We start from the raw sequence: 21,296 nt of genomic DNA on the forward strand, positions 1-21,296 counted from the left end.
CAAGGTCAGTGGGGAGGAAAGGGGGCTGCAGTGCCTATTGTCAGGAAGTCTGGAGATGCTGTAGCCCCCAGCCCACTTCTCGTCACTTGACACTGTACCCACACATACAGGGGAACCAGTTTGAGTCTATGGGGCGCCCCTGTATCCCTGCATGCCTGTGTCTTCCGCACAAGCCCATGCAGCCTGACCCTCCAAAGTGTCTAGCTGGGCCCACACACATCTTGCCTATGGTAACAATTCTCCCTTTCAAAACTCTGGATCCTTGTAATCTTACCAGGTAAATGGATGGAGGTGTTATCTTCTATAGTTCTTTCTGCTGTCAAGGGCTGTAATCTTATCTCCCCAGGTCCAGATATTCTTCCTATCTAGTAAAGGAAGAAGGGAGTCAAAAATTGAGGGAAGCCTTTATACAAGGGAGAAGGATTTATGTCTTTGGAAGACATGTGTGGTTTCTAGAGGATGCACTGCTGAACAGGGGAAGCTGGTAGACTGCTTCATATTTGAAGACATGGTATTGTAGATGGGCTTCCAAAGTGAGCCCTATTGTGCAGATAAGCAATCAAGTATTTAGTGATGAGTGTGCCTAGTACTTCAGGGGATATTGTAGTGAAATAAGAAAATGGAGAGACTAAAGGATCCTCATGATCTAATCTTCAGCAAGGCTTTGGGTAGCATACCCAACAGCAGGATAAATTTGCTGAGGGAGGCACTGTCTGGGGAATGTGAACAAAGGTATTATCAGTCTAAGCATGGGCATTAAGGATAGCAATTGTAAAAAATAATAATATAAAAAGTAACAGTGTCTTAGTTTTGGGAGGCACTGTCCCTTTCTGAAAGGAATTTTAAATCTCTCTCAGGGGTGCAGGTCCAGCTTTCCCTTGCAGTATCAACAGCAGCAGCAAGATCTGAGTCCTCCTCAGGTGGTGCCTTCTTTATCTGTGTATGGTGAATTCAAGACTTGATGCCCATGAGCTTTAGGGAAGAGTGTCTGCTGTTGCCAGCAGGATGTCACAGGGAGCAGTCCATTGCTTGGCTAATTGCTCTTCAGTACCTTGAGTCTTCCAGGTCTTCAGTAAGACTCAGTCTCCTGGCTAGAATGGGTATTAAGGGCTCATCAGACAGGTAGATAGACATGCAGTGGGCAAATTTGTGGAAAGTTGTTAATGTTTGCCTAAATATTATACATATTGTTTGATTTTTGATTCATATTCTAAATCTAAAGGGGGTGATCCTAAAAAAGAAACTTGAAAAGGTGTCCTATAAACTCAAAAGGGCTTAATTTGAGCCTACTTTGGGGTGCTACCCTAATCCAGAGCAAAGCAATAAAGTGTGCCTGGTCTCATTTCAAATGTGGTCCCTGGAATATTTTCTTTAGAGTCTTCTAAATTGTGTGGTTCATTTACTCAGTCTTTTCAACAAAGTATAAGGGTTGGGCAAGGTAGGATGAATGTCCTGGACAACATCATTCATGGCCCTAAGGTCATATACAAATCAATACTTATCAGAGAGAGCTTTTTTGACTAGCAAAATGGGGGTGTTATCAGGAGACTGGAATGGCCAAATTCTGATTTTTAAGAAATTTCTGCAATACTGGTTGAATTCCCTTTAAAGCTGCTTTTTAAAGGGGGTATTATTTTTTCTGTGTGATCCACACCCCATCTTTTAGGTTAATTTTTACATGTTTGAAGTTAACCACCCTGTTTGGGGTTGTATCAGCCCAAAAGCTCACTTGATCTGCTAGTAGATCTCAGTTAGGAAGAGTTCATTTCTAGGTTCTTGGCAAGTCAGGAGCACCTGGAGCTTCAGACCATGTTCTGGCAGGACTCCTAAACATGTTTGTTGCTTCTCAGGAGAAAAAGTTATTTGTGCATGCAGTTTACAAAGTAAATCTCAGCCCAACAATGGAATGAAGCAGTCTGGCATGTAGAGAAAACTATGTGTAAGTTTTTGATCCCCAAGCTAGCATTCTAGAGGTTGAAGGAATGCCTGTTTTTATAATTGTCCAGTCATTCCAGTAACTGACACCACAGCTGAACTTTTCTTAGTTACTTTTGTGTTTAGCAATGAGTATGTAGCTCCTGTATCTATGAAGAACTCAATTAGCTTGTTCCCCACTTTCAGTTGTACTTGGGGCTCCTATGGGGAAGTAGTAATAGGTCAGGAGATGTATATGGGAACCCCTGGGCCTCCTCATTTGTCATCAGATTTGCCATTCCTTTCTAACATTTCTCAGTGAGGGTTTCTATCCTTTTTCTTTGATTTCTCATTTTCCTTTCTCCAATGGCCTTCCTCTTGCAATAGGTACATTGATTGGCACCCAGTGGGTTTTTTGCTTTTCTTTATGAGTCCCAGCTCTCCTTCTGGTTTTCACACATAGTTTCTAAGAAAAACAGTGGTCTACTTTAATGTTCTTGTTTCCTGGGCATGGTAAAGTTTAAAGATTGTGTCCACCAGCTGGGAGGGATTTATTCTCAGAACTCATCTAAACAGAGCTTTCTTCTGATACCCAGGACATTTTGCCCAATAAAAGTCATGCTTGCTGTCCTGACACTTTCTGGTGACTGTGGGTCAGCATCGGTGTGCTTTTCAATAGGCCTGTATCACATTCAGCCTTTTTTGTTTAGGCAGCATTTTCTTAAGCCCTTCCAATATACACCTCTTGTAATGTTCTAGGAAGGCTAGGTCCCTGCCATTTAGGTCCCCAATGGGGTCTGTCAAGAGAATAGCCCTGGCTGGGTTGGGGGTCCTATTGGGATTTTGATGGAGGTGATGAGCCTCTTGGTTAGTCTTATCTATAATTAGCTGTCTTTCATTTGCCATTAGCAAAATGTTAGGAGAGCCTGGACGTAAAATCTGTCCAGGTTTGATGGTGAGTGGCAAGAATGGAGGTGATAAGATATGCCATTTTCTGAGGATCCTCCCTATATGAGGAGTTAGAATTCTTCCAATTCAGTAAATGTGAAGTGTCTTATTATCAGGGATGGGTTTTGAAGCCAATTGCCTTCTCTGCATCATTAGATTGTTCCCTTTCTTGGCCCAATCCTCACTGTGTAAAGATATAAATGCCTGGACACAAGGGATTTTGTCCCATTTCCCTGACCGTTGGCAAAACAATTTCAACTGTATGATGATGTAGTAATTTAGCGAACCATTCGGGGTTCATTTTTCTCTGTAGCCTAAAGTATACATATGCCAAGCAATGTTACAGTAGAAAACCAATTCCTTCTTAGTCATTGGATCATAGCTGTACATGGACCAAACTGCTAAAATTCAGCCCAGTGACCTTTTCTTCGGGAGTTGAAACAGAATAGCCCCTGATGGCATGAAACTACAAGCCCCAAACCATAACCACAGGAAGATCCCAGACAAAGTGGGAACATATGAACAAATTAGATCCATAATCCCGTTAGTCCAAATGAGCACTCACAAGCAAATCCTAGAATCTTATCTCCTGCCAACCAATACTGTAACCATTCCTGAGCAGACCCAAATGGCACAAAGCTGAAGTGACACAAAGCACAAACAACAGGGATAGAGGACCTCTGCTGTGTATGCCAGTTCAACTTACCCAATCTTGGAGTTCGTCTGCTCCCCAGAAACTTGTTTCCTTTTATTAGCCAAACATTTTAGGCAACTGACACCTTGAGCAGGAGTACAGGGAAATTCCCTGAGAAAAGCTCTTAGCAGCTGCTTGAAAGTCCCCACAGTCCTGCTCCTGGGGTAGGAACCCACAGGCAGCTGGGACCCTCGCCCTGACCCTCCAGGACATAGTGCAGTCCATGCTGTCCCAGTGGAGTTGCCAAAACTAACCGAAACACAGGTTGGACTGCCTGCCACAACAAAAGCCAAAAATGTGAGACAGCTGCTGGCGCAAAAGGAAAGAGTTCTATTTAGGTGTTGCAACCTGGGAGAATAGTGGGCTACTGTCTCAAAGATCATCTCTTCCTGCTCAAGCCTGTGGTTTTTATAAAGATAAGGAAAGGAGGACATTTTTTTTTCTATCCAAGTATCTTGCTAGCTTTTGGTACCCTGACCATGTATCTTTCTAGCTTTTAGTGCACTCAGTGTAAGAACTGCCCCTTGCACCATCATGGCCAATGGGGGAGACTCCCCAGTGCTCCCTATCTATAGTATTAGGGTCAGTGGGGAGGGGAGGGGACTGCATGACCCACTGTCCAGAAGTCTGGACATGCTGCAGCTCTCAGCCCACCTCCTGTCACTGGACATAGTGCCTGCACATGTAAGGGAGCTGATTGGAGTCCTTGGGTCACCCATGGGTCCCAATATGCCATGTCCTTTGAGCAGCCCCTGCACAGCCAGTTCCTCCAAAGTGGCCAGCCAGGCCCGTACTCACCCTGCCTATAGTAACAGATGGGTGGCACTGAAATAGGGTACTTATAATTGGAATTAAACAATATGGGCAACCAGATGACCTTGGTAGCAAGTCTAATCTCACCCTAAAATCTTTCAATGTTTATCAATTTTTCTGTGATTTTTATATACATGAAGAAGAATCAGCCATTACTAGACTTGGCAAAACAGAGGCATATTCATCTGTATAGTTTTAATAACAGTAGTGCTAGTAAAATATTTTGGATTACTGGTCCTTAGAGCAAAAGCCCTCTTTTCATCTTGTGTTCCCTACATTATAATGGCACCCTTGTCTCTGGACCCTCAATGGTCCAGGCTCCAAAGCCAGGAGCCAGTGGACCCCATCCTGGGCAGGGGCAGTAGAGGAAACCCTTGGCCAGGAGACTAGACACACAATGTCTAGTCAGCTGGCTAGAAAGCAAAACAAAACACAACAAAATGGAAATGAGCTTCCTTGACAATAAATAATGTGTATCATGTTCTTAGTTTGGCTTAATAATAGCTATTCATTAATCCATTTTATTATTTTCCATTAATTCATCCTTCATATTTTCTGAGCACCTACTGTGTATCAAGACAGTATCCTTGTTCCTCATAGCATTCTTTGTTCTACTTAAAACTTCTAGTTTAATATCAACCAGAAGGCCTCCTATCTGAATACACTGTGTAGTTTAATCTGCATAGAGAGATATTTTCTTCTATTATTGAATTTTCAGATTGATAATCCATTTACTTTAATATATTTCTGGTCCTCAACCATTGTCAAACATTTGACTCTTGAACTTCCTACTACTTATTTCTAAAAAGCAATAAAGGGATAATACAATATATTGAAATTAGTAGATTTTGTGATTGTAGAGCATCATAAGGAGAAAAGGCTTAATGGTGAAGGAGAAACAGAAATAAGGATTTACATTTAGCTTATGATCTCAATTTTTTATATTCTTTGAACAAACTAGAGCATTTTCCCTTATGCCTAGTGAGAATTTTATTTTAAACATCTGGGTTTAATTTAAATATTAATTTTATTTATGAATGGCACCCCAGTTGCGCATTACTGTTGATGTTTTGGAAGTGATTGTAACTCTTACCATAAAGTAGTATTTCATATATCTGAATATATACAAGGGGGGGCAAAAAATGGACTTTATTTATAAAAATGTGTATTTATTCTTACATGTGTAAACTTCACTTTTAAAATACTCTCCATTTGATGCAATACACCTATCAAGACATTTTTTTCACTGCTCAAAACAGTTTTTGAACTCATCGATTTTGATGCCTTTTAGTGCTTCTGCCTGTTTTTGTTTTACCTCTTCCACATCAGCAAAATATTTCCCTTTGAGGGCCTTGCTTGGGGTAAGATCAGGTAAATGGGAAGGTGTGGCATGGGAATCATGCCACTTTTGGTCAAAAACTGCTGAATAGTCAGCACGGTGTGGGCAGGTGCCCTTATAAATCATCCATCAATGAAATGGGCAAACATGTTGAAAGAGTCTTCAAAAAAATTCACTAGAGCCGAACTCAGCCTCTCACAACAATGCCAGCTGGTACACTGATACAGATGGGTTTAGAATACTCACCTAGCTGGGAAAGCCTGTACTATAAGAGGTCTGCCCTTCAGAAGATAATTCCGTTTTCTTCACACCTCCTTGTGAGGTGTGTGTGTGTATAATAGAGATTTTAGAAATTAATGTCTATAGCTAGAAGGATAGATGGATGAATAGGCTTTTAAAAAAATTGAGTATAATAATGTTCTATTTGAGGAATTAAAGGGACTTCTAAGTTTCGCTCTTGAATATACTGTGCCTTTCACTGAACTGTAAAGGTCTGTGAAAACTGGCACAGCTTTCTGACTTGACAGAAGGCAAAATGGAATGATGCTATGAAAACTGTATAAAATGAACTAATTTAAAATACAATTTTAAAGTGTATTTCATTTGAATAAGCTGTGAAGCTATTGTTTTTCTGTTTGTATTTCTGTTGAATTCCCTGGAATAATATTGGGTGTGTCTTTTGGCTCTCCAAACTGCCTTCCTGTTGGTGTTTCCTGTAGATTGTTAGAACCAGCCACATCAATCTAACTTCTGCCACTGAAACTCCTTTGTATTTTTCTGCCTTCTTTATATTTTATAGATTATTATTGCAAGGCAGTTCTTATCTATACTTTCTTAACTCTTTTTCTTTAATGAAGCATCCACATGAATACATCAACACTTTTTAAAATTACAGGATAATTAGCTCACTGCAAGGTCTGGGTATGTTTGCTACTTGGCTTCCTTGGTGATACTCTACATGTGTCAAAATTTATTTTCAGAAAGTTGGTTAAATTTTATTTTATTTATTGTTGTTCAAGTACAGTTGTCTCCATTTTCCCCAACTTTTAATGGGGTTCATAGTTAAATGTTCCAGTAATGAGAGACTTTTTTTTAATAAAGAAGAATATTATTTATACTTCTTACCTAAATAAATGAGGTTTGCTTATATATTTTTGCGATTTGGAAAAAAATACCTTGGAACAGGGTACCTTAATACCTTAAAGTACCTTTAAGAAATAGGTCTAAAAAGCTTTATAATTTTTCTTGAACAAATAGCAAAAATACTCTAGCAGCATTTTTAGACAGTTTAGGCTGGCATCTGATCCTTAGCTCAGACCAGGTGCTTTACATGGATAAAGGGAGGAAACACAACAGCATGAGGGACTCAAGGCAGCAATACCCCTTGGAAATTTCAATTTTGAGCATTCTGTCTCAGTGGAGGGGATGTCAGGCTGGCTAGATGCTCACTCATTTAGTTATGTGTAAGTTGGCTCTTTTAAAGAGATGAAAGGTAGACAGACATAAACATGTGATGAGGGATTGAGAAGCCAACTTATTATTCAAACACTCTGGAAGATTCATTCAGAGAGTTATTTTCTTTGTCACTGCCCATGAAAACTATTGCTGACTGAGTAGACTGGTTTTTAACCAGCTATCACTGGGCCAGTCAACACACTGGTATTTATGTTTGCTATCTGTCTTTGTACTCACTTTCCCTCACGTGACCCAGACCCCAGGCCACATCTGATCTGATTTGTCATCCTACTTTTTTTTCTTTACTAGAATATAATATAAATAGAAGCTTGTATTATTTAATTATGTTAGTTTTACTTCTTTGATTTAGATAACATTTTAGAGATTCACCCTCACTCTGCATCAGTATTTGTTCCTTTTTATTGCTGAGTCATGTCCCATGGTATGGCTATATTGTAATTTGTTTATCCTTTCTTCAGTTGATGGACATTTAAATTGTTTCCAGTTTGGGGATTTATGAAAAATGCTCCTGTAAATATCCACATAGAAGTTTTATGTGGACAAGTATTTTCATGTCTTTTTTTGTAAGTAACTAAGAGTTGACCTGCCAGGTCATATAGTATATTTAATTTAAAAGTTAATACTGGGAACTTCTGGCCAAGATGTAGGTGTAGGTAGACACATTGTGCCTCCTCGCACAACCAAAAGAAGGACAACAACAATTTAATAACAACCAGAACTTACAGAAAATTGAACTGTATGGAAGTCCGGCAACCAAGGAGTTAAAGAAGACACATTCATCCAGACTGGTAGGAGGGGCAGAGTTGGGGATCCAGACAGAGAGGACTTATGGCAAGGTGGCAGCTTGAGGACCAGGGCAGGCAAGGCGGCAGCTGGCAGACCCAGCGAGGCAGTGGATTGCAGACTGGGCAGTCCCACATTCACTCACAGATAAACCGGGAGAAACAACTGGGGAGTGGGACGGACTGCGCAACACAGGGCCCCAGCACAGGGGAAATAAAGCTTCAAACCACCGATTGAAAACACCTGTGGGGGTTGGGGCAGCACTCAGAGAAACTCCCAGCATCACAAGAGACTTCCTTGGAGAGACCTGCAGGGTCCTAGAACGTACACAAACCCACCCACATGGTAATCAGCACCAGGAGGGCACAATTTGCTTGTGGGAAGCAAGGGAAGTGACTGAAATCTGGCAGAGAGTGGAGAAAGTGCCATTGTTCCCTCTTGGACCCCTTCCCCACAAACAGCATCATAACACAACTAGGTGGGTTGCCCCGCCCTGGTGAACACCTAAGGTTCCACCCCTCACTCTGTAACAGGCACTAGGAAGACAAAAAAAAAAAAAGGTGGGGGCGGGGGGACTTGGAAGATGGCGGCTTGGTAAGAGGGAGAAGATTCCTTTTCCCCCTACACATGGGAGAAAAACTGACTGACTTATCTATAGAGAAACAGAGCAAAAGGTCAATAATATGAAAATGAATTCACAACAACCCAAAACTTATGGGACACAGCAAAGGCAGTCCTGAAAGGGAACTTCATAGTGATACAGGCCTACCTAAAAAAGATAGAAACATTTCAAACAAACAACCTAATCCTAAACCTACAAGAACTCAAGGAACAACAACAAAGACAGCCCAGAGCAAGTAGAAGGAAGAAAATAACCAAGATCAGAGCAAATTTAAATCACATAGAGACTAAAAGCACAATTCTAAGGATCAATGAATCCAGGAGTTGGTTCTTTGAAAAGATAAACAAAATCGACAAGCCTTTAAGCAGACTCATCAAGAAAAAAAAAAAAGAGAGAAGACCCAAATAAACACAATCAGAAATGAAAAAGGAGAGATTACAACTGATACCACAGAAATACAAAGGGTTGTAAGAAATTACTATGAAGAACTGTATGCCAAGAAATTTGAAAATCTAGGTGAAATGGGCAAATTTCTGGAAAAATATAATCTTCCAAAACTCAATGAAAAAGAAGCAGAAAGCCTGAACAGACCAATAACAGCAAATGAAATTGAAGCAGGAATCAAAAATCTCTGGACACAGAAAAGCCCTGGGCCAGATGGCTTCACAGGAGAATTCTTCAAGGAATTTAATGAAGAGCTAACCCCTATCCTTCAGAGACTATTCCAAACAAACAAACAAAACAAAAATGATGGAAGGCTCACTAAAATCCTCAACAAAAATATTGGCAAACTGCATCCAACAATACATTAAAAAGATCATACACCATGACCAAGTGGGATTCATCCTAGGGATGCAAGGATGGTACAATATTCGCAAATCAATAAATGTAATACACCACATAAACAAAATCAAAGACAAAAATCACATGATCATATAAATAGATGTGGAAAAAGCATTTGATAAGGTGTGGCACCCATTTATGATAAAAACACTCAGCAAAGTGGGAATAGAGGGAGCATTCCTCAACATAATAAAGGCCATATATGAGAGAACTACAGCCAACATCATACTCAATGGGCAAAAACTAAAATCTTTTCCACCAACATCAGGAACAAGACAAGGCTGTCCAATTTTCACCACTTCTATTCAATATAGTACTGGAAGTTTTAGCCACAAAAATCAAACAAGAAAAGGAAATAAAAGGCATGCAGTTGGAAAGGAGGAAGGAAAACTGTCATTGTTTACAGGTGACATGATAGTGTACTTAAATCCTATAGACTCCACCAAAAAACTGCTTGACCTAATAAATGAATTGGGCAAAACAGCAGGATACAAAGTCAATGTCCAGAAATCAAAGGCATTTCTGTACACCAACAATGAAACAGCAGAAGCAGAAGTCAAGAAAAAAAATCCCATTTGATATAGCAAAAAGAAAAATAAACTACCTAGGAATAAACCTAACCAAAGAGGTAAAAGACCTGTATTCAGAAAACTACACAACACTGAAGAAAGAAATCAAGGAAGACACAAACGAATGGAAACATATACCGTGTTCATGGATTGGAAGAATTAACATCATCAAAATGTCCATAACTACCCAAAGCAATTTACAGATTCAATGCTATACCTATTAAAGTACCAATGGCATATTTTACACACATAGAACAAACACTTCAAAAATTTATATGGAACCACAAATGACCCCAAATAGCTGTTGCATATTGGAGAAAGAAGAGTAAAGTAGGAGGGATCACAATACCTGATACTAAACTGTATTACAAGGCCACTGTAATCAAAACAGCCTGGTACTGGCATAAAAACAGTCACATGGACCAGTGGAACAGAACAGAGAGCCCAGAAATAAACCCAAGCCTCCACAGTCAATTAATATTTGACAAAGGAGGCAGCAACATAAAATGGAGTACAAATAGCCTCTTCAAGAAATGGTGTTCGGAGAACTGGACAGCTATGTGCGGAGAAATGAAACTCAAGCACCAACTTACATCTTACACAAAAATAAATTCAAGGTGGATAAAAGATTTACATATAAGCTGTGACACCATTAAAGTCCTAGAGAAGAACATAGGCAAGAAAACCTCAGGTATTATAGGCAGCAACATTTTTACTGATATGTCCCCTAGAGCAAGGAACATGAAAGAAAGAGTAAATAAATGGGATCTCATCAAAATAAAAAGCTTCTGCAGAGCTAAAGAAAACAGCATTAAAATAAAAAGAGAGCCAACTATATGGGAAAGCATATTTGCCAATGATACCTCAGACAAGGGTTTAATCTCCAAAATATATAAAGAACTTACATGACTCCTCTACTCTAAGAAGACAAACAACCCAATTAAAAAATAGGCAAGGGACTTGAAGAAACAATTCTCCAAGGAGAACATACAGAGGATCCAAAGACACATGAAAAGATGTTCAATATCGCTAGCTATCAGAGAGATGCAGATTAAAACCACAAAGAGATACCACTTCACACCAGTGAGAATGGCCATCATAAACAAAGCAACAAACAGCAAGTGTTGGAGAGGTTGTGGAGAAAAGGGGACCCTAGTGTACTGTTGGTAGGACAGTAGACTGGTACAACCACTATGGAAACAGTATGGAATTTTGAAATGAAATGGAAAATGATTAAAATAAAATTTTTAAGAAATCATGAAATTCTCAATATCTATCCTGTCTCTCTGACCAGTTTCTTTTTAATTTTTAACACAGTACAAATATAAATAAATCAGGAGATATACAAACTAAAAAACAAAATGAGGCAAAACCAAAAAATAACCTTATTTTGCCTAACCTCTACTGGCAACAGGTCATGTAATATTCAACTCTGTATCTAATTTATTTCCTTGTTTTGGGGTCAGAAGGAGTTTTAGCTGTTGTTGCCTAACTTTCAGTCTGTGCACACTCTCCAGGAATGTCAGGGTCTCTAGAGCTGCCCCACTGGGTCTAGCTATGGTTTACAAGGCCCCAGTGGGCCACAGCTAGCCCAGGGCATAGCCACCTAGCCTCTTACCAGGTCATTTTTCTGTCAGCTACGCATCTTTAACTAACCTCTAGTATGACATTGGTTATACTTTCTTTTCATGCACTGGAGATTTTCTAACTGAAATAAGAATTATATTTGATAGTAAACTCTTTACCTGGTGCATGTACTCAATCCAGGATGCAATTACACAAATAGGGAAATATCAGTCTTTACGTTAGGCCCATAAATTTCTCATGTAACTTCATTCCTTCAACAAGACACAGCCATCATGATATCTAATTCTTTTGTTATTCCTATTTGTGCAAAGAAGAAAAAACAAACATTATATTAGTGATGAATACCAAAATAGGCAACAGTGGGCAGGGGAAGTATAGATCATCTTTAAAGAGGTGAAGAGAATGTAGAAAATAATCTATGTTTGTTTACCTACAACACACAACATAAGAGCTTTCAATAGTGAAGGACACGAAGTCAAAAAGAGCTTGCATCTGTTTTTCTTGTTTACAAAACTCAAGCTTAATCTCAAGTTCTGGTTTCTCCCTTGAACAGCCCTATTTCTATTTCAATAAAACAAAATGAAATTAAACTATATTTAGTGACTGAAAAATTACTGTACTAAATTCCTTCTTCAGCTAGTCAGCCTTCATAGAGGCACCCAGCTGATCCACTGTGTGGGGTTACCATGCTTATTAATCAGATGCCCACGCCTGCTTCAGGACCCTAAGTCTCTGTGGAAACCTCAGAATAAAGTACTGCTGATCATAAAGATGATTTCCCAACAAGCCTGTAAGAGCAATCACTCCACTTTGAGAAAAAGAGACCTTGGCTGAAACCACTTGTGTTCTGTTTTTGGTGTCTTGTTTATAATGAAGGGAGGATAATTAAAGCCCAAATCAGAAGTTACAACAAAAGAAATTGCATTTCTTTAAGAACCAAATAGGTACAAAAATACTGGCTTCAATTTCCTTCCTAGCAACAGATAAGAAAAGGTTTAGTCACCATTCCTTCAAAGACTTCATTAAGTAGTTAAACCCTAGAGGCTTGAACACTAACCAGAGCCAAATATTCCCTAAAGAAGGCTTTTCACAGTGACAGTAAAAGAGTCATAGAAAGAAAGCACAAATTTAAATGACACCCTTCACATCCAAAAAATATGACAGAAAGCTGAGTTTTGCTCCCATTTATACTATACTGTCCCCATCTTTAAAATGATTCTTTAATGGTGCTTTGTCATATGCAGAATGATCCATATAGATTGATCTGGTATGAGATAAATAAAAAGTATTCTTATCCTCATTTCACAGATGAGGAAATTAATTATTGATAATATGATCAAGGTTGTACACACTATATCCAAATCTGGATTGCAACAATCAGGAGACCTAAATTCCAGCTACAACTTAGGCATTGTTAAACTGGATATGGATAACACTCACCAAACTGCTGATCCTTAATTTGCTCAATTTCCAGACAGTTTCTTAGTCTCCATTTTAATAAAATACGTTTCACTTTTCTCTATAAACTACCTAACCCTTTAACTACCTTTCAGAAATGAATAGCTTCAAGTAAACTGATCGAAAGATATACAGTATGAATACTAAGCATCAGAAGGCTAGAATGGTGACATTATATAAAATACAATGACTTCATGACAAAAAGTATCACCAGAGATAAATAAGGACATCACACTGTGATGAAAGGGTGAGTTCATCAGAACATAACAATAACAAATGTGTATGTGCTTAAAAACAGAGTATCAAAATATATAAGGCAAAAGAATGCAGAATCAAAGGGAGAAGTAGACAATTCTATCATGAATGAAGATATTAATTCTCCCTGTCCGCAGCTGCTAGAACAACTTGATGAGAAATCAGCAAACTTTTTCTATAAAAGGACCAGACACCAAATATAGCTGGCTTTCTGGGCCACAGTCTTTGCCAGAGCTCTTCAACTTTGCTTTGATAGCATGAAAAGAAGCGAGATGATATTTAAAAATGTCCGTACCTTTGTGACAATAAAACTTTCTTTACAAAAATAGGCAGTGGGATAGATTTAGCCCACAAACTGTATTTTGCCAACCCCTAAACAAATAATAATTATAAAAAATGCAAAACCATAAAAGATACTAAGAACACAACAAACTACCAGGACTTATAAAAGACATTACATCTAATAACAGCTTAATAGGCTTTCTTTTGAAATATATGTAGAAAGGACACATGCTAGGCCATAAAAAAGTGTTAGTTTATTATAAACACTGAAATCATACAAAGCACACTGAATAAAATGGAATTAAATTAGAAATTAACAATATTAGTATAACTAGAAGAGCCCCAAATATTTGGCAATTAAAGAATACATTCTTAAATAATCCATGGGTCAAAAAAGAGATCATAGAAGAAAGTAGAAGATACTTTGAAATGAATAATAATAAAAATAAAATGTTTCAAAATTTGTGGGATACAACTAAAGCAGCATGTAGATGGATGTCTATAGTTTTAAATGCTTGTATTAGAAGATATAAAATCAATGATAAGCTTCCATTTTAAGAAGTCAGAAAAGGGGACTTCCGGCAAGATGGAGGAATAGGTGGACGCACTGTACCTCCTCGTACAACCAAGATTAGAAAAACAATAATTTACAACAATAATTTACTATCAGAATAACACCCAGATCCGGCAGAGGATTTATCTGAATGGAAGTCGGGCAGCCAAGAAGTTGAAGTAGACCGTTCATCCGGACTGGTAGGAGAAGACAAGCCGGCGGGCGCGGGGCTGGCTCAGAGGCGCGCGGAGGTCGGGGGAAGGTTTGGCGCAAAATTGGCGCAAAAGCCATCGGGCGCGCAAGAAGGCAGCGGTGATCCCTGAGTACGCAAGCTGCGGCTGGCAGACCCAGAGGGGTAGCGATTGTGGACCAGGGCAGAACTCGCGGCCCAGAAGCCCAGACAAGGGTCTGAGTCCAGGGGAACGGAACTACCGCCATTGTTTTCTCCCGCCCCGCTCCTGCTCCCGCCCCGCCCCCACATATAACGTCACAATCTAGCTACCCGGGTGCCCAGCCCCGGTGAGCACCTAAGGCTCCGCCCCCCACCGTAACAAGAGCAACCAGACCGGAAAAAAAAAAGGAGAGACGAGGGAAAAAAAAAATGTTTTCAACAGAGCAGATCAGTCCCCCAGGACTCATCCTTTTGAGCGACCAAGAATTAGCCAATCTATCAGATGCGCAGTTCAAAATACTGGTGATCAGAAAGCTCACGGAACTGGTGGATTTTGGATGAAATTTAGATGAAAGAATGCAGATTACCATAAAACAGATGCAGGAAGACACGCGGAGGAGAGCCAATAGTGAAAGGAAGGAATATGAGTCTCAAAACAATACAGTGGACCAGAAGGAAGACAGAATCAACCAAGCAGGAAAGCATGATGAAATAAGAATTCAAAAAATTGAGGAAAAGATTAAGAGCATCCAAGACACCTTTAAACGTTCCAATATCCGAATTATAGGGGTACCAGAATCGGAAGGGGAAAAGCAACAGATTGAGCACGTATTTGAACAAATAATAGAGGAGAACTTCCCCAATCTGGCAAAGGGAACAGTCTTCCAAGAAATCCAAGAAGCTCAGAGAGCCCCAAAGAAGTTGGACCCAAGAAGAAACACACCAAGGCACATCATAATTACATTAGCCAAGGTAAAAACGAAGGAGAGAATCCTAGAAGCAGCAAGAGATAAGGGTCAGTCACCTACAAAGGAGTTCCCATCAGACTGTCAGCTGATTTCTCCAAAGAGACCTTACAGGCAAGAAGGGGCTGGAAAGAAATATTCCAAGTCATGAAAGACAAGGACCTACATCCCAGATTGCTCTATCCAGCAAAGCTCTCATTTAGAATGGAAGGGCAGATAAAGTGCTTCTCAGATAAGGTCAAGTTAAAGGAGTTCATCATCACCAAGCCCTTATTTTATGAAATGCTAAAGGGACTTATCTAAGAAAAGAAGATAAAGAAAAGACATGTATAGTAAAAGGACAGCAAACTCACAAATATTAACAACCACACCTAAAGCAAAACCAAAAGAAACTAAGTAAACAATTAGAACAGGAACAGAACCACAGAAATGGAGGACACATGGAGGGTTAGCAGCAGGGAGGTGGGAGGAGGAGAGAGGGCGAAAAGGTATAGAGAATAAGTAGCATAGAATGTAGGTTGAAAATAGATAGGGGAGGGCAAGAATAGTACGGGAAATGTAGAAACTAAAGAACTCATAAGTATGACACATGGACATGAACTAAAGGGGGAAATGTGGGTGGGAGGGGGGTACAGGGTGGAGGGGAGAGAAGGGGGGAAATGGGACAACTGTAATAGCATAATCAATAAAGTATATATTAAAAAAAATGAAAATAAATAAAAAATAAAAAAATAAAAAAAAAGAAGTCAGAAAAGGAAGATAAAACTAAATCAAAAGTAATTAAATGGAAGGATATAAAGATAAGAACACAAATCAATAAAGAGAAAAATAATAAGAGAACATCATAGAGAAAAAAGCTGGTTATTTGACACAATCAATAAAAGTGATTTCTCTAGCTAGACTGGTCAAGAATAAAAGAAAAGACACAGATTACCAATATCAGAATAACAAGGAAAATACCTTACAAATCCTACAAATATTAAAAAGAAAATAAAATATTATGAACAAATTTGTGCCAATAAATTTGACAACTTAGGTGAAATAAACAAATGTCTTAGAGACATATGAGTGCAAAAAATGAAGGTAAGAAAAAAATAGAAAAATTGAAGAGCTCTACATTAATTAAATAATTCAAATATGTAACTAAAGCAATTTCTCTCCCCTCTTTCTGCACACACACACCCCCACCCCAGACCCCAAAAGGCTTCTGTGATGAAATCTATCAAATATTTAAAGAAGAGATAATATCTCCATACACATAGAGGGACTATTTCTCATTTCATTTTGTGAGGCCAATGCAAGCAAGCCAGACAAAGACCTCACAAAAAAGGAAAATGATAGGTCAATATCTCTCATGAACACAAATGCAAAAATCCTTGACAAAATTTAAACAAGTGGAAGCCAACAAATGTATCATGGCCAAATGAGATTTATCCGAAGAATGGATAAAAGCTGGTGTAACATCTGAAAAATCAATGTAATTAATCACATTTATAAAATAAATATATTAAACCATATGAGTATTTCAATAGATGCATGAAAAGCATTTGACAAATTTCAACATCCATTCATGATAAAAAAAATCTCCAAGGAAAGCAAGAATAAAAGAACTTTTTCAATTTGATTAAAAGCATATAGAAAAAATATACAGCTAATATTATACTCAGTCACGGGAGACTCAATTCTTTCTATCTAAGATTAAGAAAAAACAATGCCATTCTTTTTTTACCACCCTTACTCATCACTGTACTGAAGCTATGACCAGGGCAATAAGGCAAGAAAAAGAAATGAAAGACATCTAGGTTTAAAAAAGAAATAAAACAGTCTCTCTGTGCTGATGACATGACTTTGTACAGAGAAAACCTTAGAGAATCAACAAAAGAGCTGCCAGAACAAATAAATGAACTTAGCAATGTCACAGGATATAAGATTAATATACAAAAACCTCTTGTATTTCTTTAAACTAGAAATGATGACTTATAAATAAAAATTAAAGAACAATACCTTTACAAAAATAAACCTTAGAAGTAAATTTAATTAATAACCTCTACATTGAAAATTTGAAAACTTTAAATAGGAAAATCAAAGTAGGCATCAGCCTATGGACAGATATACATAATGTTAATGTAGTGGAAGATTCAATATTATTAAGATGGAAATTCTTCTCCAATTAATCTTTAAATCAGTCAATTACAATTAAAATCCTATCATGGTTTTGAACAGACTGACAAACTAAATTGAAAATTTATACCAAAAGGAAAAGACTGAAAGCTAAGAGTACAGTAAAATCATAAATTTGGAAGACTTATAGTACCTAATTTCAAAAGTTCTTATAAAGCTACAGTAATCAAGAGATTACTGTATTAGTATAAGAAATGACATCAATTCAACATAACTGAGTGTCCAAAATTAGTCCCATCCTTATATGGCTTACTGAATTTCAACAAACGTGCCATGATATCTCAAGGGGCAAAAGAGAATCTTTGCACCAAATGGTATTAGAACAACTGTATCTCTATGGGAAAAGAGTGAATTTGACTCTTATCATATACCACACACAAAAATTAACTTTATAGGAATCATAAGACTAAACATAAGAGCTAAAACAATTAAATTTATAGAAGAAAACATAGGTGAAAATTCTTGTGACATTAGTTAGGCAAAGATTTCTTAAAAAGGTCACAAAAACCGGAGCCTATATAAAAAAAAAAAAAAAAAAAAAAAAAAACATTATAAGGAGCAGATTTGGCTTTCCTCTACTCAGGGGAGAGAGTCCTGACCGATCTATGGAGTAGAAAGGCAAGCAACCAACATATTTCAGCATTTTTGAAAACAGAGGACCGAGGATTGTGGCAGAACCGAAAGACCAAAGAACGGATCCTAGGGGGAGTGCTGCAACAAGAAGAACCAGCTTCAGCACAACCTGCCCTCACCAGCACAACAAAATACAGGAGGTGGTGGACAGAGTGACCCTCATTTAACCAGCTGGGGGGAAGAAACCACCAAAGAAAGACTCAACAACAATCAAAACCCAAAGGCAAACACAAAGCCAACTTAAACGACAGCCCAAGACCAGCGAGCTTCGTGGGTCAAGGAAACAGCACCACTGAAACTCACTGCTACTCTACTAAAGAAGTTCACATCATAAACCCAGGGAGCCAGAACAGATCAATATAAGAAGCTGAGGTGAACAAGAAGAGTCTCACAAACAATGGGAAGACAAAGAAATACTCCCCAAATGAAAGGAAAGGAGGAAGCCTCAAAAAGAATGCTAAATGAAACAGAGGCAATTCAACTATCAGATATTGAATTCAAAGCAGTGATTGTCAGGAAACTCAATGAGCTCAAAATGAACTACGAGAAACTACAGGGAAGCTACAATGAACTCAATGAAAACTACATCAGCATAAAAAAGGAAATAGAAACTCTCAGCAAGGGCCAAGAGGAAATGAAGAATACAATCTCTGAACTGAAGAACACAGTAGAAGGAATGAAAAGCAGGATCGAGGAAGCAGAAGATTGGATCAGCGAGCTAGAGGACAAAATAGAAGAAAACACCCAGAAAGAGCAAGAAAAGGAAAAGAGGCTCAGAAAAAATGAAGAGGGATTAAGAGAAATGCAAGACAATATGAAATGTAATAATATCCGTATAATAGGGATACCAGAAGGAGAAGAAGAACAAGGGATAGAAAACCTAATTGAACAAGTGATGATGGAAAACTTCCCTAATTTGATGAGACAAAAAGTCACACAAATACAGGAAACACAGAGAGTCCCAATCAAGAGGAACCCAAGGAGGCCCACGTCAAGACACATCATAATTAAAATGGCAAAATTTCAAGACAAAGAGAGAATCTTAAAGGCAGCAAGGGAGAAACAGGAAGTAACATACAAGGGGGCACAATAAGGATAACAGCTGACTTCTCAATGGAAACACTCCAAGCCAGAAGAGAATGGCAAGAAATAATCCAAGTAATGAGAACCAGAGGCCTGCAACCACGACTACTTTACCTAGCAAGGCTCTCAATTAAGATAGAAGGCCAAATAAGAAGCTTCTCAGACAAAAGAAGTCTAAAAGAATACACCTCCACTAAACCAGCTCTGCAAGAGATGCTAAAGGGACTGCTTTAAGGAAAGAAAGGAAAAGAGAGAGTGAGAGAGGATCACACGTACATAAAAGGCAATGAATAAGTACCTATCAATAATAACCTTAAACGTAAATGGATTAAACGCTCCAATCAAAAGACATAGAATAGCTGATTGGATAAGAAAACATGACCCACACATATGCTGTCTACAAGAGACCCACCTCAGGATAAAAGATCTGCACAGGTTGAAAGTGAAGGGCTGGAAACAAATTTTCCAAGCAAATGGACAAGAAAAAAAAAGCCGGGGTAGCAATACTCATATCAGACAAAATAGACTTCCAAAGAAGGACGATAAAGAGAGACTCAGAAGGTTATTTCATAATACTCAAGGGAAGAATTCACCAAGAAGACATAAATATTGTAAATATATATGCACCCAACATAGGAGCACCCAAATACATGAAGAAAATCTTAGAGGACTTCAAGGAAGATGTGGACAGCAACACAATTATTGTGGGGGATTTTAACACCCCACTATCAAAAATGGACAGATCTTCCAAACAAAATATCAACAAAGATATTGTGGCATTGAACAATACCCTAGATGAAATGGGCTTTACTGATATTTACAGAACCCTCCATCCCAAAGAAGCTAAATACACATTTTTTTCAAATGTACATGGAACATTTTCAAAGATTGACCACATGATAGGACACAAAACAAGCCTCAACAATTTAAAAAAAATTGAAATCATACCAAGCAATTTCTTGGATCACAAGGGACTGAAACTAGAAACCAACCCCAAGGGAAAAAACCCAAAACATTCAAATTCATGGAGATTAAACAGCATGCTATTAAACAATGAATGGGTCAAGAATGATATTAGGAAAGAAATCAAACGGTTTTTGGAAACAAATGAAAACGAACTCACAACAACCCAAAACTTATGGGACACAGCCAAGGCAGTCCTGAGAGGGAAGTTCATAGAGATACAGGCCCACCTAAAAAGGTTAGAAACATTCCAATCAAACGACCTAAGCCTACGTCTACAAGAACTTGAGGAACAACAACAAAGGCAGCCCAGAGCAAGCAGAAGGAAGGAAACAACCAAGATCAGAGCAGAATTAAATGACATAGAGACTAAAAGCACAATTCTAAGGATCAATGAATCCAAGAGTTTGTTCTTTAAAAAGATAAACAAAATCGACAAGCCTTTAAGCAGACTATCAAGAAAAAAAAAGAGAGAAAACCCAAATAAACACAATCAGAAATGAAAGAGGAGAGATTACAACAGATACCACAGAAATACAAAGGATTGTAACAAATTACTACAAAGAGCTGTATGCCAAGAAATTTGAAAACCTAGATGAAATGGACAAATTTCTAGAAAAGTATAACCTTCCAAAACTCAATAAAATGGAAGCAGAAAGCCTGAACAAACCAATAACAGCAAAAGAAATTGAAGCAGTAATCAAAAAACTCCCAACACACAAAAGCCCGGGACCAGATGGTTTCACAGGAGAATTCTACAAAGCATTTAAGGAAGAACTAACACCTATCCTTCACAGACTATTTCAAAAAATCCAAAAAGATGGAAGACTCCCAAACTCTTTTTATGAGGCCAACATCATCTTAATTCCAAAACTGGATAAAGATACAACAAAGAAAGAAAACTACAGGCCAATATCGCTGATGAACATCGACGCTAAAATCCTCAACAAGATACTGGCAAACCGCATCCAACAGTACATTAAGAAGATCATACACCATGACCAAGTGGGATTCATTCCAGGGATGCAAGGATGGTACAATATACGCAAATCAGTAAATGTAATACATCACATAAACAAAAGCAAAGACAAAAATCACATGATCATATCAATAGATGCAGAAAAAGCATTTGAGAAGGTACAGCACCCATTCATGATAAAAAC

The 21,296-nt window shown here is 38.3% G+C and overlaps 1 protein-coding gene across 7 annotated transcripts in view; it reads left to right on the top strand.

Annotated features, from left to right (window-relative positions):
- Window positions 1-21,296, top strand: part of LDLRAD4 (low density lipoprotein receptor class A domain containing 4) — a 621,642-nt gene that overhangs the window by 423,237 nt on the left and 177,109 nt on the right. The window lies entirely within an intron of this gene.

Source organism: Phyllostomus discolor, chromosome 9 (assembly GCF_004126475.2).
Source record: "Phyllostomus discolor isolate MPI-MPIP mPhyDis1 chromosome 9, mPhyDis1.pri.v3, whole genome shotgun sequence".
NCBI lineage: Eukaryota > Metazoa > Chordata > Mammalia > Chiroptera > Phyllostomidae > Phyllostomus > Phyllostomus discolor.